At 36.9% G+C, this 17400-nt stretch overlaps 1 protein-coding gene across 9 annotated transcripts in view; it reads right to left on the bottom strand.

Annotated features, from left to right (window-relative positions):
- The window catches only part of Pkn (serine/threonine-protein kinase N), a 251712-nt gene that overhangs the window by 70330 nt on the left and 163982 nt on the right, over positions 1 to 17400 (bottom strand). The window lies entirely within an intron of this gene.

Raw genomic sequence — 17400 nt, 5'->3', positions numbered from 1 at the left:
TACTTTCCGCAAACAAATTAATATCTGGATAACACGATTAAGTATACGCTCCGTGGAGGGAGCCAGCAGAATCTTACCATAAAGTTAATATCAACTTAGCAATTTTATGGGATTGGGATCTTGTAGACGAATTAAAATCGTCTTCCACAAATCTTATTACAACAGCCATCGCGCCGGTCCAAGTGAAGCTGAATGAACGTCGACACGGCAAAGCAGGCAAAAAAGGGATAGAAAGAAAATGGAAGTCAGAAAGGAAGAAACCTAAAAGTAAGGTAAGAGAGAAGAAACTTTACTTTTCTTTGTAAGTCCCAGAAAGGAGGCACTGCGCATGATCAGAGGTTGAGCGACCTGGTTCACAAGAGAACGAATAGTTGAGATAATAAAATTAGTTTTGTTTCGTTATATGTCTGATCATGCGCACTGTCTCCTTTCTGGGACTCATGAAGTATATGTGCAACAAATTTTTTTTTCTAAGACACTACATAGTCCCATTAATAACAGATTCCTTGCAATATCCTTTATAAATGAAAAATATAGTTTTTGAAAAAAAAAATGTTTAAAAATTCCTTTTTTCCCCCCCATTCCCTGTAACTGCCATTACTGTTGTAGATTGTTAATTTATTTTTAATTGTTTTGTCTATGTTTTACTTGTACCGGTATTTGTATTTTGGCCTTAATTCCGACGGAATAAAATAAAATAAATACAATAAAATAAATAAAATAACTTTTAAGATTTCTTCATAAAATTAAAAATAGGAAAGTTACAAACAATGCTACTTACTTTTTTTTTTACACACCTACGGTCTCACAAATAAAAACTCTTATAAGAGACGTTTAACGAACTTACACTTACACAGTGAATACTCGTTTATATCGTGTGTAAATTTCTGACTAATAATCACTATTTACGTCGTGTATAACAGTACAACTGTTATAGAACTAGTCTACGTACGTCATAGTTTCGTCACTATTTTAATACGAAAGGTAACAGAATAACTGAGATTCTTTATTGTATCCGATAGTGTGCGCTAGTGTGCCGCGCTAAGTATCGATAGTAAAGCTGGGCCTAATCGATTTCCACGATATATTTTGATCAAAGAGTACACCTACAGCAATGTTATTCCAATTATTCTGTGGTTACAAGGTAACCATCAATATAAAATGACAATCGATACGAACAGCTGCTAGAGAGGCGGTCATTCTTTTCTCTGTGTACAACGCTTAAATAGGGAGTTTCGTGTGTGGAGCTACAGTAAAGCAATTCGCATGTATAGTTACACACTGCTTATACATTGTTTATTAGTAACGTTTTGTCTCAACTCTGCATAAGTCTGGTATAAAAATTATACACGGTTTATTAGTAAAAACCACTATTCTATTTGTTTTGAAGATATAACATTGTATGCAATTTAAAGGGGGATTTCGATAATTATGAGCTCATCAACAATTTCCTTGCGAATAAACATTTAATAGAAATCACGGACTTTACCTTTCATGCGTAGTAAATGATAGGTCTATCATTCAGGTAAGTCTTTTTGAATAACAGGTCAAGAAAATAAGCTATACACCACAATACCATTCGCAACATGATGAAGAACTGAAAACATTTAAGCCTAACTAGAAAGTGTCATCCCATGACACTGATTTTTCTTCTCGGATTTTCATATAAATTGCATATAACTGGCATTGATGTATGCACACATGGCGAGAAATAAACTTTAATTATGCTTTGTGTAAGTCACAAGTCGCCATCCTCGCTGAAATGTTGGCAGCAGTGAAGAGGTGCTGATGTAACCATAGGGTCCTCGGGCCAAAACAAATGCCAGTAGTCTTTCCTGGCTAAGTACGCCGCTTCAATACTGGACCGTGGCATAATGCAAGCACAATAATATCCTTCATGATCCACAAACATTCCCCGCTGTAAGCCAAACTGGCCGATGTTCGATTTCCGAAGTTTACCCCAGCCAGCGCCGTGCTGGCTGTAGCTTCTTCGTCCCTTGCCATGTGTTGTTTCAAGAACGTTGGCCTTGCGCCACGCTATCACGGTACTGCACTGTACTTGTGAATGGCATCGCGATGCGGCTGCAACGGTTTATACTTCTGTACAACTCTCCAACATTTCTGATATGATAACAGTATATTAGGGCCCAGTTGTATAAAAGTCACTAACTGTAGATTATTATTTTTAAATTTCTACTATGTTGTATAAAATTAACTTATGAACATGTAAACTAGGTTTAATAGGCCTACTAACTGATTTTTGCAGTATTTTGAACTGTTCCCCCCAATGAGAGAGTAAACATAATCATCACGGCCTCCTGGATATGCCTCTCAATACGTGTGAGGAGGACCATGAACATTGGATTCAGAGCATAATTACGTTTTGTTTGTGGTTGTAACTGAGAACGTAACTTTGTTCAAGTTCTTCTATCAGAAATTTTGGTAAAAAACTGAAAGTTAGACTTTATATAAAAAAGTTATATTGCCGTCTATTCTGTATTGTTGTAAACCTTGAACTCTCATCTTGATAGAGGAATAGAGGTTAAGGGTGTTTGAGAATAAAGTTCTTAGGAAAATATTTGGGGCTAAGAGGGATGACGTTAGAGGAGAATGTAGAAAGTTACACAACGCAGAACTGCACGCATTGTATTCTTCACCTGACATAATTGGGAACATTAAATGCAGACGTTTGAAATGGGCATGTAACACATATGGGCGAATCTAAAAATGCATATAGAATGTTAGTTGGAATATCTAAAGGAAAAAGACTTTTGGGGAGGCCAAGACGTAGATGGGAGGATAATATTAAAATGGATTTGAGGTAGTTGAGATATGATGCTAGCGACTGGATTAATCTTGCTCAGGACAGGGATCGATGGCGGGCTTATGTGAGGGCGGGAATGAACCTCCGGGTTCTGTAAAAGCCATAAGTAAGTAACTCATTTCAGTACTAATTTAGGCACCATTTCTTCCGACATTCTTTTAAGATGTAGCCCTACAAATAAACGCATTTTTTTTTTTTTGTTCATTAACGTTCAGAATAACCAGATTATCTTTCTCGCGCATAATTTCTTTCAGAGCTTCATTTTTAATTATTTCCAGCCTTGATTTTCTCACAATCTTCACTCAATATTTTATGAAAAGGCTGAATAATCTCAAAGCATACAGAAGGGGTTGTCTGACAATCCATTGCTGTAACAATCAGTTATCATGTCAGAGAAACTTCATTCACACCTGTAGGTTGATACAAAATTTTGACAAAACAGACACAGTTAGTTTCTTGCAATCTGGAAAATTACCCACCTATTTTGCCCAAAACAATAATATCACAAATTTCAAATTGTAAGCTACATTGCTTCTGTAGAAATGTTATTTATCTGCGGGGGTGTGTAAAATGTCCGTCCAATCATTTGTGTCAATAAAACGAATTTTGAAAATTACAGCAAATTTACACTTAATTTCGTAGTTTTCAAAATTACTTTATTTTGTACATAATTTGACCTTCTCTGTTTACTAATGTCTGTTGCTTGGGCCAGAACTAAACCTGATGCGGGCAAGAATTCGCCCGCGGATCGCATATTGGGAATCGCTGTCTTGCGAAATAGTTCTGTCAGGTAACCCACCAAGCACGTCATTGGATATCATGTAATGCAATAGTTTTACAGGAATGTGTAAATAAATATGCCGAAACACAGAAGCTTTCTTCTTAAATGTTAAAGAATTTTCTCTACAAAGTTGGTCACATCGAATTATAGCACATGTGTACCTCGTACGCTCGCAGCCGGCATTGATTAAAGGTGGAGGACCGCGAGCGCTGTGCTGGTGTAGTTCTCTCTCACGTCTCGTCACTTCTTCACCCAGCTCCCACCCTCTTCGCAACTTCCCACGTGCTCGTCAAATTATCCGCAACACGTTGCCAAACTTACACGAACTGCGGGACCGTCCATTATAGAATATTCCGCGCAAAGAGTATTAACGTTGTAGTATTTATTATTACTAGGGCCAGAATTCATATGCAAACGGATGTATTTACAGGCTCTTTGAAAGTCATGCAAAAGCAGTTTTATATACGTTTTAAACATCTGTGATTACGGATATGCAGAGTTAATATTGCATATTTTTGGATGTTTGTGCATAATTATGGTAGTCTACTTTGGATACACTGTAGCATATTTTCAGGATTTTTTTGCACAAATCACCATATTGTTGGTGTTCGTGCAAATTGTCGTATGTTAAAATTACCAATTTTTCAGGAAAGGGAAAAATCTAAATATTTTTGTTGGTTTCAGATCAATTACTTTGAAACTTAAAATATTATCATAAAAACACATCTTGTGATATTTTGCAATTATATGTGAACACCACTCTAAACAAACAAAGATCTATTGTAGCCTCATATGAAGTGTATTCACTCTGCGAATAAAAATAAATTATGATCCAGTTTTTCTCAATACGTGCGAAATGTACTATAGACGTTTATTCTCGATTAAGATACAAATATTCTCACTTGAGAGAGAAAGCTTAATAGTATCAGTTCAAGGACAATTCTGTGTGGTTTGTGTGAATTCGCGATGCCACTTACAAAATCATCGTTCCAGAGCACCCTGAAGCAATGGGTAACAAATAAAGAAAACCTGAGAACAGATGGAACGATCGTGTTCTGCGATTTTTGTGGAAAGCATGTAAGTACCTATTTATTTAAATATTATAATTCGTATTTTGGTAGTTGAGAATGCAAAGGTTATAATGTCAATCGGAAACGACAAAGAAACTTGCACAAATGTGAAATTAATAAAATTGAATATATTAAAATTTATCTTCTTCGAAACGGTCTTTTCTTCTTTAACATTTCAAATGTACAGTAGGCCTACTAGAAACAAAATATGGGTCGACTCTTAGTCGAGAATATGTTCTAATAGTGCAATTGTTTCGGACGTTATACCCAACAAGCTAATAGCAACATGGCTTCTAACAGTGATCGTGAGATGCTAGCAAGGAAATTGAGGTTGAGAAAAAGTGTCTACGTCAGCTTCACCTATTGGTCGCGTGTCTCACTCCGATATTCACTTCAATGCAACGGCGAAAATCTGTGTGAGACAAGTGTCCAACAGGCTTAGAGCTCTCAGACACTTTTTCCAGCCACAGTTTCCCTTGCTAAGGACGCGTTTTCGCGTATCTTTTTAATGTTTCTCGTCGCATTTACCCACTGATACTGAAATTGAAGAGAGATGGAATTTTATTGTTCCGGACGTAATAGACAACACGGCCTTTAGTAACATGGGTTCTAGCAGTGATCGCGAGGAGAACTGACAAGGGAACGGTTAACGAGATCACATCGAAATTTGAAATTATTGATGTGAAAGGTGCGTAATAATGTGTAACTATCGAAGTTACAACAGCCAAGTGTGTTTGTTTTGGCACAAACTTCGTATTTATCAGCTTCTTAGTCTGATAAAGCACACAAAATGGAAGAAACTCTCAATGGTATCTTCTCCACCGATTCTCTTTCTCTCGTTCTTTTTCTATCTTCATGGTATGAGTGAGTTGTATGAGAGGGGAAACGGGAAGAAATAAAAAATGTTAGAAATTTTTCTTCTGTCTAGGGGAAATAGAGATTCATTTGCCAAAAGCAAAGGGTCGCAGAGAGTAAAACCTTACGTAACTCAAGGTCAAAAGAGATTCCTGGCACTTGGATACCCCTGCTGGCAATACATCAAGCAAAACACGCGTCACCGCATTCTAGGACCGCTGCTCGCAAATGTCAGCCGGCCGCCCGACTAAGTTTTCATAAATTAACACTTTCGAGTCCGACTCGCTCACCGGTTTCCCCTACCATTCCATTTCAAAAAATGATACATCATCATACCTATTTCAGACGGAATAGCAAATGTATTAAGAAGGCACAATTGCGCTACAGTTGGGCTAGGAAATTCTGACTAGTGGACCATTTGCAGCCTGGGAAATATTTGTGGCCCACTGCAAGGAAATAATATTATTATCAGGTCTAGGCTTTATATGCACAAACAAGTTCTAAAATATGCATAATAAAGCAAGAAATATGAAAAAATGGAACATGCAAGTCTTTGTAGTGTTGTAATCTTTCTGAAAGGAAAATGTGAATGATATGTGACTAGGTACGTAAGTCTAATTTTTTACTTAAAATTAAGGTCCAATAAGTACCATTTATTTCTTTGTTTACCTTAATTTTTCTGGTTGCAAAACAACCAACAATTTTTAAAGGTTCTCTGTTGCCATACTTTGTTATATCAAGGATATTTTTGAATGCTGAAAATATTCGTTGAACATCACATAAGGTTACTCCTATTGATATTAGCTCACAAAATTACAAACTTAATAATTTAAAAATGATCTATATACAAAAAGTAGTTATATAAGGTTACTCCTAGAGGTGGGGTGCGGCAGTGTTTTGCCATCACAACTCCGAACTGTGACAGCTACGGGAAAATCGCTGTGATAGATAACAGCGATTTTGTCACAGTGTGATATGTGGTCGGATAATTTTTGGCGATTGAGAATGTTGTAATGAATGACATTTCCAAAGTAGCATAATATAAAAATTACTAATTTGATTATAATTACAAGAGAAAAATAATTTAATGAAAATTTCCAATAAAATATTTAAATAATACAAAAAATAAAAAAATCATACCAAAAATAAAATGTTTATGAACTTATCACTAGGCGTTGAGATCAATTTAAATATTTTTTGTAAAAATTTTCCTCTTTTGTATGCGAAGTCACACAAGCATACTGACAATCCCTATTCGGCTTGAAGACACAAATAATTTAAAAGTGAGAAGAGACCACGTAGGTTTATTGTAATAAAGGAATTAGATTCATTTAGAAACATTTCTAGCCAATGGTCGTATTTCCCCAATGAAACATTCCTTTCCAACAGTTTGCTTTCACAGAGCTATTGGTTGCATATAGTTACTGCGTCATTCTCTGGGATGCTACTGTTTGTACACTGTGTCGAAACTTGAATTCCAAAGAGTTACTAGCGATCAGCTGGTAACTTTTATTGTATGATAACGATAAGTCCAAATATGCAAGCATGCCAGAGGAGAGTTTTATGCTCTTGGGAGTTTAGTGATAACTATTAGGAGTCATGATTTGCAATTCAGACGTTTCCAAAGATGAGTTTATACTTTTGATGCTCGACCATGCCGAAATGTAGTAATTATACACCTGGTAGCAGTCCTTTAATGCATGTCATTAAAGTACACCTACTCATTAAAGTACAGGTGTTCAGCCAATGACAACTCAGCTTACAGGTGTTCAGCCAATGACAACTCAGCTTACAGGTGTTCAGCCAATGACAAGTCAGCTTTGTACCGTTATAAAACTGCAAGTATCGATTATTCTCGGATATGCAATCGAAAGAGAATTAGCGAAAAGTCACGGAGGCTGGAAATACAATACTGTCGCAGAAGGTTATGTTCTGTTACTATAATAATTAGCGTTAATTGTAAATAATATTCAAATAAATTCAATTTGTCATCTCGTTTTTCAATGTAGAATTCAATAATCAAGGTTATATCAAGTTTAACGGGATTACATCAAGGTCAATGACATTATTGTTCCTCGGAAAAAATCAATACTTTCGCGTCTGCGCACATCTCACCTAGAACAAGGTCACTTCCGATCTTGTCAGATACAAATAAAACGTATACATCTGAATAATTTCAAGTTAGAAATATGGTCGAGCATAAAAAGTCGTATGAAACTCGCCTATAATGGTAATTAAAAAACTCGTATGAAAATTATGAAACTCGCTTGCGCTCGTTTCATAAACATCCATACTCGCTTCTTAATTACTATCATTATAGGCTCGTTGCATAATGTACTATTAACTGCTTCTTATGATCTGTAACAGATTTTGGAGTTCGTAACGCAGTCATAGAAACGCCCTGTACATATTAACGCTATACGGAAAATTTTTAAACTAGACAGTATCGAGAAAATGTCCGATATCATTTGAAAATATTTGTGTGTCCATAGCTGTTTGCTACACTACAACTTTCAGATATGAAGCGAATTACATTCCTCTACTGGTCTACGTCTCTTGCCATATCTTGTACCTCTGGAACCCAGACAGAGAAGATGATATGCAGCACAAGGAACCAGACTGACAGTCCCACAAATAGCAGTAGAGAACATAAACACTGCTCCTGGATGTGTTTCCAGTGCGCAGCTCGTTCCAATAAACGACTCTGTCCCAGATTCCGCATTCCACTGGAATCTCAGTAAACGGAAGTGCTTTGGTGAACTAAACGCCGTCCGCGAAAACAAAACAAGCATAAGCAGGGTTGCAAACCGCCACCCTCGAACGGCACCCACGTCTGCAAGTTCCGACTATGTCCACATGCCCTCGTCGACCTCCTCACTCTTCATCTCTCCAAACAAAGGACTGTCGTCAATATCATCATCTGAACAAACAATGGACACTCAACAGTAACAAGTGTATACATATCATGTGATAAGCAAGGTGAAAAACCTCCGCTTGAGACAACACAGACCATCATAATTCACACAAGCAGACCCCGTTGAAGCGAGGTAAAATCTTCATTTTCCTACTGGAATCGAATTCAGAACTTGAATGTAGAAACGCTGCCGCGTACAAGTTTACAATGCGAAATATTCACTCCAGTTTCTAATATCTAACGGTCTTACTAATAAACCGTGTCTAATTTTTATACCAGACTTATGCAGAGTTGGGACAGAAAACGTTACTAATAAACCATGCATAAGTGATGGATTTATAAGCGGTGTGTAACTATAGGGTAAATGTTGGTAAATTGTGATACTAATAATATTATGATAATTCCTTTTGAGAATTTTTTACAATTTTACTGAGCGAGAGGAAGATCGTTTTTTTGCGTCAACGTATTAAGGGAATGTTCGTGGACAAGTTTCCGCACAAAACCAGTACTTTTCTCGCTCAGTAAAATTGTAAAAAAATTCTTAAAAAGTACTATCAGAATATTACCACCTTTACCCAAGATGGAAACTGCTTTGCTTTAGTTATACACATGAAATCTTCTGTTTAAGCCGTGTATACAGAGAAAAAAAAAGATCGTATCTCTAGACGTGCGGCTCACGACGGAAGAATTTGGCTGTGAGATCAAACTGCGCATGCGCGGACTTTGTTAAACTAACCAAACCTGACCTTCCTATATGCAAGATGTGTAACCGGAGTACGAAGGGAACTTCTTGATTTGATTTGGAATGTGCACGCGAAAATAAATCCAGATAAGAATCACGCTGGCATTGCATGAGAATTCCGCGCATGCGCAGTTTAATCTCACAGCCAAGTTCTTCCTGTCGCGAACCTCTCCTCTTTCTAGCAGCTGTTCGTATTTGTTTTATGATGATGGCTACCTTGTAACCACGGAACAACAAATCAAAGACCATAGAATAATTTTGCTGTAGCAGTATTCTTTGATCAAAATATGACATGGTAATCGATCAGCCCCAGCTGTAAGTTACTATCGATACTTAGCGGGGCACACTAGCGCATTCAATATAGAATATCACTTATTCTGTTATCTTTCGTAATAAATGACGAAACTATGACATAGATCTATGACAGTTGTATTGTTATACACGACGTATATAGTGATTATTAGGCCTATTACTAAAGAATTTACACCAGATTTATACACGAGCTATTCACTGAATAAGTATAAGGCAGTTAAATGTCTGTAGTCCACACCTGTGGAGTAACGGTTAGCGTGTCTGACCGCGAAACCAGGTGGCCAGGATTCGAATTCCGTTCGGGACAAGTTACCTAGTTGAGGCTTTTTCCGGAGTTTTCCCTCAATCCAATATGAGCAAATGTTGGGTAACTATCGATGCTGGACCCCGGACTTATTTCACCGACATTATCACGTTCATCTCATTCAGACGCTAAATAACCTGAGATGTTGATATAGCTTCGTAAAATAGCCTACTTAAAAAAAAGTCTGTGTAAGAGTTTATAATAGTAAGACCGTAACTATTTAATAAAAATATATCATTATACAGTATACATGAACTTCACTTCTCCTTTCTGGAAGGAATCTAAAAATGGACATGACATACTTCATCTCTATTGTCTGATTTCGTTGTTAACTGCATGATTGCCATGCATTATTCTTGTATCCAAAACCAAAGTCATGTTTGATGAAGAATTCAGGAAAGCGCAATCTGATAAGTTGCCATGGTTACAGCTACCGTGACGAAAGAGCGATTTCTGACGTTCCTGGTGAAGCACATGGAAGGTACAGAACCAGAACGCGATATTGCAGTTATAAAAAAATAGCATCCTTTTCCCCTCACCAAGGAGGCAAATGAGTGACAGGAAGACATTTTGTGCGTTTATTACTGATAAGCGCACGTGTTCACAAAACACCGTGGCAAGACCGTCTTTATTTGTTTCATGGCGCCGGAAAGGCAAGTGACAAATTCAGTTTCTATTAGCTGTCTAATGAGGGTAGCAGGTAGTTAAAATAAAGTTACGGGGTTGTACGAAGTCGGTTCTTGCAACACCTTAAGATTAATATTTATGTTGTTGTTGTTGTTTGGTCAATTGTCCGAAGACAGCTCTTTTTTCCGCAAAAGTGAACGGATGTTTTCACACGGCTCAAATTCGCGAAAACAAATTTTGTCACTAACATTTCTGTCTTCATTTCATCCAGAATTCATAGGAATTAGCCCGTATGCGCGAATTTCTGGACACCCTGTATATACAGAGTGGAAGACAGGATGTAAGTGAAATAACCCTACAGGTTTTCAGAGCGAATAGCTCATGTTGTGTGCAACAAAAAAGGTCATACCATACTGATGAAAAGTTCATACTTAAACAAAAAAATGTTTTTACTACCAAATATTTAACAACCTGTTATTCGGTAACTACTGCGAGTAGAATCGTGATTTTTGTCCACATCGATAGAAAATCTAATAAGGAATCATTTACTCCTCTGGAGTATTTCAATAGCATGGACGGTTTTCGTGTAAATTTAATTTAAAAACCACCAATTTCAAGCCACTGAACGATGCGAGCAGATTGCAACGTTTAGCCAGAGATGGAGATGGAAGGTAGTTCACTAAGGCAGAGAGACCTGAATTCGTTGACCTATTACATCTTTATTGCGAGAAGAAAGAACAGTGTGTTAGCGGTTATATTGCCAGAGTGCTGAAACTTCCAACTTAATTTTATAATTAATCATAAAATTTAATCACAAAACGTAATATAGATTTTCTATTCATTTAAATGTACTCTAGCACCCTCTGCAGGACTATTTCACTTCCACCCTGTATAGGTATATCTTGCCATGATTAATTTTGCTTTTCCATAATAATTTTCCGTTTGGCCGTAATGCTGCAACAGTAGGGTGAAATCCGTAATAATCACGAAAAATCTTCTGTAACCCATAGCAAATCCTCGAACTTACCTCGCTAAATACAATCTCCTTATAACCAATTTCATTAACGCTAAATAACCTAGCAGCTGAAACAGCGTCGTTAAATAACAGATTAAAACAAAACAAGTTATCAGCCCAATTGGGATTCGAACCCACAGCCAAGCCTAGGTTCGGAGAACGTATCGCGCTTTCTGCCCACAGATTATATACAAAGAGGCAGTACTTCCCTCTTTAAAGGCTTTATAACGAGGAAGTGAAAGGCATTCATCTGGCTACAGAAATGCATTTCGTTAGTTCGGAAGCTGGCGAAGCACAAGCGAAACGAGGACATCAAAAGGTACTTTGTGGTGTTAAATATCAGAGAGATTAAAACACAGAAATAAACGGCTACAACATGACAGTATCGGGAAAACCCCTTCTGGTCAGGAGTATGCAATCTGCCTAACGCGGCGGATCCAGTGGCTGAAAGAAGCGTCTGTTTGTTTGGACGTGCCACGCACTCATGTACACACCAGCACTTCTGACAGGCCTTTGCCTTTAATATTCTAATAGCATTTACAAGTTATATCGTTTAATTAGCGTTTCCGGGTACGGATCCAAACGGATCGGGTTTGCGCCCCGGCAGTTGCTAAATGTGCGGTCTTCGTCTTGCGTTTGTTGCATCATGTTGACCACATGTAAAGGGAGTCCTTCCATTCCCGATTACACTGCCCTCTACTCCCCGTCGTTGCCAACAGCAGAAATGGAGACACGTCTGTTTTCGTCATATTAAGTTAGGTAATGCGGATAGGAACAATCTACCGGAATATGAGCGCTAATATAATATGACCCACAGTTATTGATGTGGAGGATCATGATTGGTTGTCTAACACTCTGTTGCATATAATTGGTATACATATACCAAACGAGTAATGTGTAAATTGAATAGTCGAAATTCTACTATCGTTGTTTTTGACATGTCATTTACCGGTACATTTCTCCTGATTACTAGCATTCGCACAATCTCGAGCATTTCGTCAAGCGTTCGATCGAAGAAGGAAGTTTATGGAACAACGAAATCTTCCAAGAAGCAATGCGATTCAGCCACATCTCCCCAACTATCCAATTCAAAAACTGAAACATGATTTCTTTTTTTTTTACAAAAAGACATAGTGAAAATATGTTTAAAAACCTATTGATTACCCCTCTAAATTAATCTTTTCTGAATTTAAACTATTTAGAATTGAACAATTATACAAATACATATTACTGAAGTATTACGACAAAAATCGTAGATTATATACCATTTTCTTGCATTTACAGTACTAGGCCTAGACGGATTGCTAATTTACAATTAAAAGAACAAAAATTTTTCACAAGGACAGGTTTTAAACACAGTATTAGTCAGGATTATATAATTCCATAATTGAAATCACCCTGAATTTTCAACATTTTCGGTTTTTAATTAAAAAAATTAAACATCTACTTATCAATGATATCTTTTTTTACCTGGTTATTTAACGACGCTGTATCAACTACGAGATTATTTAGGATATTTGGAACTGATGGACGGAGACCGTAACAGGCCACTAGGCCTAATACCTGCAAGGACGATGATGATGATGATGATGATGATGATGAAACTGATTATAGCGAGATATTTGGCGAATGAGGCCGAGGGTTCGCCATAGATTACCTGACATTTGTCTTACGAAAAAATACCCAACCAAGCAATCAACCCAAGCGGGAATCGAACCAGAGTCCGAGTGCAACGCCAGATCAGCAGGCAAGCTTTTAGCCGACTGAGCTACTTCGATGGCTTCAATGATACCTAAATTGATATTAGGCCTATGTATAAAATAAGTAAACACGCCATTCTGTATTCCTAATGTTCTCTGACGTAAGCATCTAGCACTAAGAACGTGTAAGCCGTTAATTCCAATGTCAATTTCGGTAAACAAATATGGCGTGTCAGCGAAACACGTGGTCAATTAATTATTGAGTTTGTTAATATTTTCTGTTGAAGTCCTGTAAGAAATGTAATATATTTATTATTATTCACATAATATTATTAAATCAATGCGATGGTGTTAAGGAATGATATTTCTACATCTCACTTGACGATATGTGTCAGAGGAAGAACAATTGTTTCTATGCATCTGAATTATGATTAGTGTAATACGTAGCTAATCGGCGACATATGCAATGGAAAGAGAAAGGAACTGACCCCCTACCCCATTATCTCCTGGCCTAGCTCCCTCATAAATGGTGCCTTCTTGGTATCACTTGTGAGGTTCAGACCTGTCTTCGGACAGTTCACTGCACAACATAATTTTGTTCAAAGTGATGAACTCAGAGTCGTTTATACGTGGCTAGGTTTCATTCCTTGAGATGGTGACACAGTGCAATAGTTCTTCGTTTTTACCACACCAGTGATGATGATCTGAATTATAGAGAAATGATAGAAGAATGACGGTAAAGGAAAGGAAAGTACTCCGAAGAAACCCGCTCTATCATCATCACATTTGCTATGCCATTCGATACAATACTGCCGGTCGTCACGCCCGCTAAAAATAAGACAGTACGCGGCTGATCGACGTCACGAGTGACTTGGCACTCACGGAACCATTCAAGCAGATTAATTAAACGGAGCGGCTTGCATTCAGAGCAAATGACAACTTTCTGCCGGGCTACATTCAAGTCAGGGTTGCACACTATAAAGGTTCTACTACAAAAACAAACCGATTTTTATATAGGCCTAAACATTTTCAGTAACAATACCGAAAAAAAAATGCTTTTCTGTCTGTCAATATACAATTTATCCTCAAATACTGACTGATTTTGTTCATAATTCAGTATCTACGGGTCAGTTTTTCGGATAATGATGCACTTGCAGTAGCAGTAGTAGTAGCAGCAGCAGCAGTAGTAGTAGTCATAGTAGTAGCAGTATTAGTAGCAGAAGTACTAGCAGTAGCAATAAACGTAGTAGTAGTAACTGTAGTAACAGTAGTATTAGTAGTAGCAGTAGAAATAGTAGTAGCAGTAGCAATAGTAGTAGTAACTGTAGCAGGAGCAGTATTAGTAGTAGCAGTAGCAATAGAAGTAGTTGTAGTAGCAGCAGTAGTAACTGCAGTAGTAATAGCAGTAGCAATAAAAATAGTAGTAACTGTAGTAGGAGCAGTATTAGTAGTAGCAGTAGCAATAAAAGTAGTAGTAACTGTAGTGGTAGTAGCAATAGTAGTAGTAGGCTAAGTGTAATAGTAGTAACTGTAGTAGCAGCAGTATTAGTAGTAGCAGTAGCAATAGTAGTAGTAGGCTAGTTGTAGTAGCAGCAGTAGTAACTGTAGTAGTAATAGCTGCAGTAGAAGAATTTTATTCGATAATTTTATGCAGATGATATTCTAAAAATGCTTCCTAAGATTTGTATCCCGGTTGATAGGTTATATTTGACCCCTAAAGCATAAGACTAGTATAGAAAGCAGCATATAATCTAATATCTAAGATCCTGCTTGCTACAGAAATAAACAAATCAGACACTAGTTGTCCTCTTTGGCGTCTGATGTGTTATTGCTACAGCTTGGCCATCAGTACCCGGTTTCACTGTGTTACGTGAGCACGGACCACTCTGCTCTGTCGAAAGAAGGGGGCGGAGGACGGGTGTGCAATGTTTATTGCAAGTACACAATAATCTACATTAGAAAACATCATACTTCTCGTATACATAAAATAATACTGCATAAACATATACGCTGTGTAGCACAAAACATAGCCTACATAAGGATTTAGTAACTTGGGGAATCAATTATATTATTTGTAAATACTGTCTTCCCTGTATGTTTTACAATAAAATCTTATAAAGTTATAAGGAAAACTGCTTAAGAGACCAACAATAACCTTAAATCGAAATGGAGTAACAACTATTTTATTTTCTTAATAGTTTCAGAGGAATTAATGAAATAAAATTCTAAAATGTAACTTCATTTGTTTTATATAACATTTTACATTTGTTTCATCTATAGTGAATTGTTATTTTTTGTGTAGTATTTACTATCGAGTTTTATGGCGCCGTGGCAGAAATAACAAAATTAAATAATATTGTTGATACATCAGGAAAGTCAAAATTCAAGTTACAGAATTTTAATTAATTCCTCTGAACAATTAAAAAATAAAATATTTGTTACTGCATTTCGGTGAACAATTAACAATTTTCCTGCAAGACACACAAGGAAAACAGTACGGTTCAGTATTTACAAATAATTTATTTTACATGTTAAATCTCTATGTATTGTAAACTAATACAAAAATTAGACCTTCTACATGTCAGTATAGACGTTTCAAAGGAAAACATAAAATACAAAACGTACATACACATTAAGTGTATAGAAAGAAAAGTTCTAATATTATTACTCAAACTACGTTTGCCCCTAGGAAAGTTTCTTTCATTGTCACATGGAATAACTGGTTAAAACCGATAAAATTGAACATTGCAAGCAAATAGGCCTATCTTTTATATGGATTTATGCTCACTGTCGGAATCTAACAACATTTCTCACATAGCTTTATATCCAACGTTTTTCTAAAGAATATTTCTGAACTTGTCTTTACATCCTTGCCATAACAGATCCTCGTTCTGCTTCATATTCTTCGAGTAGCTTGTACACCAGTCGAAAGGCTCTAGACATTTATACATTTGACGATTCCATAAGAGTAATATTTTACGCAAATCTCCAAAATTAGTCAATGAATAACGATTATTCTATTATTTTTTTTGAAAACAGACTTTGCAACTTTGTTGGCATTGTTTATTATATAAGAACTTGCAATTGAAGAGCTTGTATAAACAAAACGTATAAGGAAGGACGAAAACGAGTGGGAAGACAGCTAATTCTGCCTTCTGTGAGACAATTTTGCCTTTTAAAACTATGTAACGTGATAGGAAAGACTCAAACACGCCAGCCAGCTTGCCCCTGCCTCGTGATGTCGTGTCAATACACTATATTATGAAATTAACTACAATCCGGTCTGTGTGTGAGCCCCTGACTTGAAACGTAAACTAAAAGTTTCAGTTTGTATGCATGCATTTAAAACTCCCACGGTAAAATCTCTCTCACGTTACATTTCGCTAAGATTTTGTCAAAGAAACCTACACAGAAATAATTTAAAAAATAACGCATATCCAAATCTACGAGTACATTTCACAACACTTCGTGAGTTACTATAGTAATGTAATGTCGTGATAAATACAACTGACACGACTATGCAAGTTACTACAGAAACACAACCTAATAAAGTCGACGAGTGCAGCACACAAGTTACTATAGCAACCATAATTTACCACGGCAATGCATAATATGACGATCAGTTAAGTTGTGCACGAATATCAGCGATCGTAAAAATATGTGGTGCATAAGATCACAGCACAAGTACGTATATCACACGCAACCCGTCATACTTCCGTGCTGTATGTGTAAGAAATCTGCTAGGCGTCGGTCTACAAAATACGAATATAAGATTGCTGGGAAGTAGTTGCAATTTTGAACACAAGTAATTTGTCCTCACGACGCTGAAGAAACTGGGGAGAGTGGGGAGAGAGAAATAACAGAATTGTACAAACAGTCTTCACACGCTGGTATCATCGTGGTCCCAGTTCAGAGCTTACACCGCCAGATGACACAACTAGTCAAATCATAGTACAGAAGTTAGTTATATTCATTGAGAACTAGAGAGCAACCACTACTGCGAACGGGCGCAAGGAGTTAATAACATGAAGGTATAAATCGATACAACTTCGACTTTCTTCGTTTCACTGTAAATTCATGTTAATAAAATATAACTCCGATTAATAATACAGCGTTTGTTATTAAACTCACACTTTGTGTTAAACATAAAAGTATTCATATCCTCCATACATTTGCGCAAATCACTCGTGAAAAATGTGATATCTACAGTCGAGTCTAGATGTTTATCAACTGTGGCGCAAGTTTCAATACATGGT

Source organism: Periplaneta americana, chromosome 7 (assembly GCF_040183065.1).
Source record: "Periplaneta americana isolate PAMFEO1 chromosome 7, P.americana_PAMFEO1_priV1, whole genome shotgun sequence".
In the NCBI taxonomy this organism is placed as follows: domain Eukaryota; kingdom Metazoa; phylum Arthropoda; class Insecta; order Blattodea; family Blattidae; genus Periplaneta; species Periplaneta americana.
The sequence above is the reverse complement of the archived record's forward strand: the minus strand, read 5'-3'. Positions and strand labels throughout refer to the sequence as shown.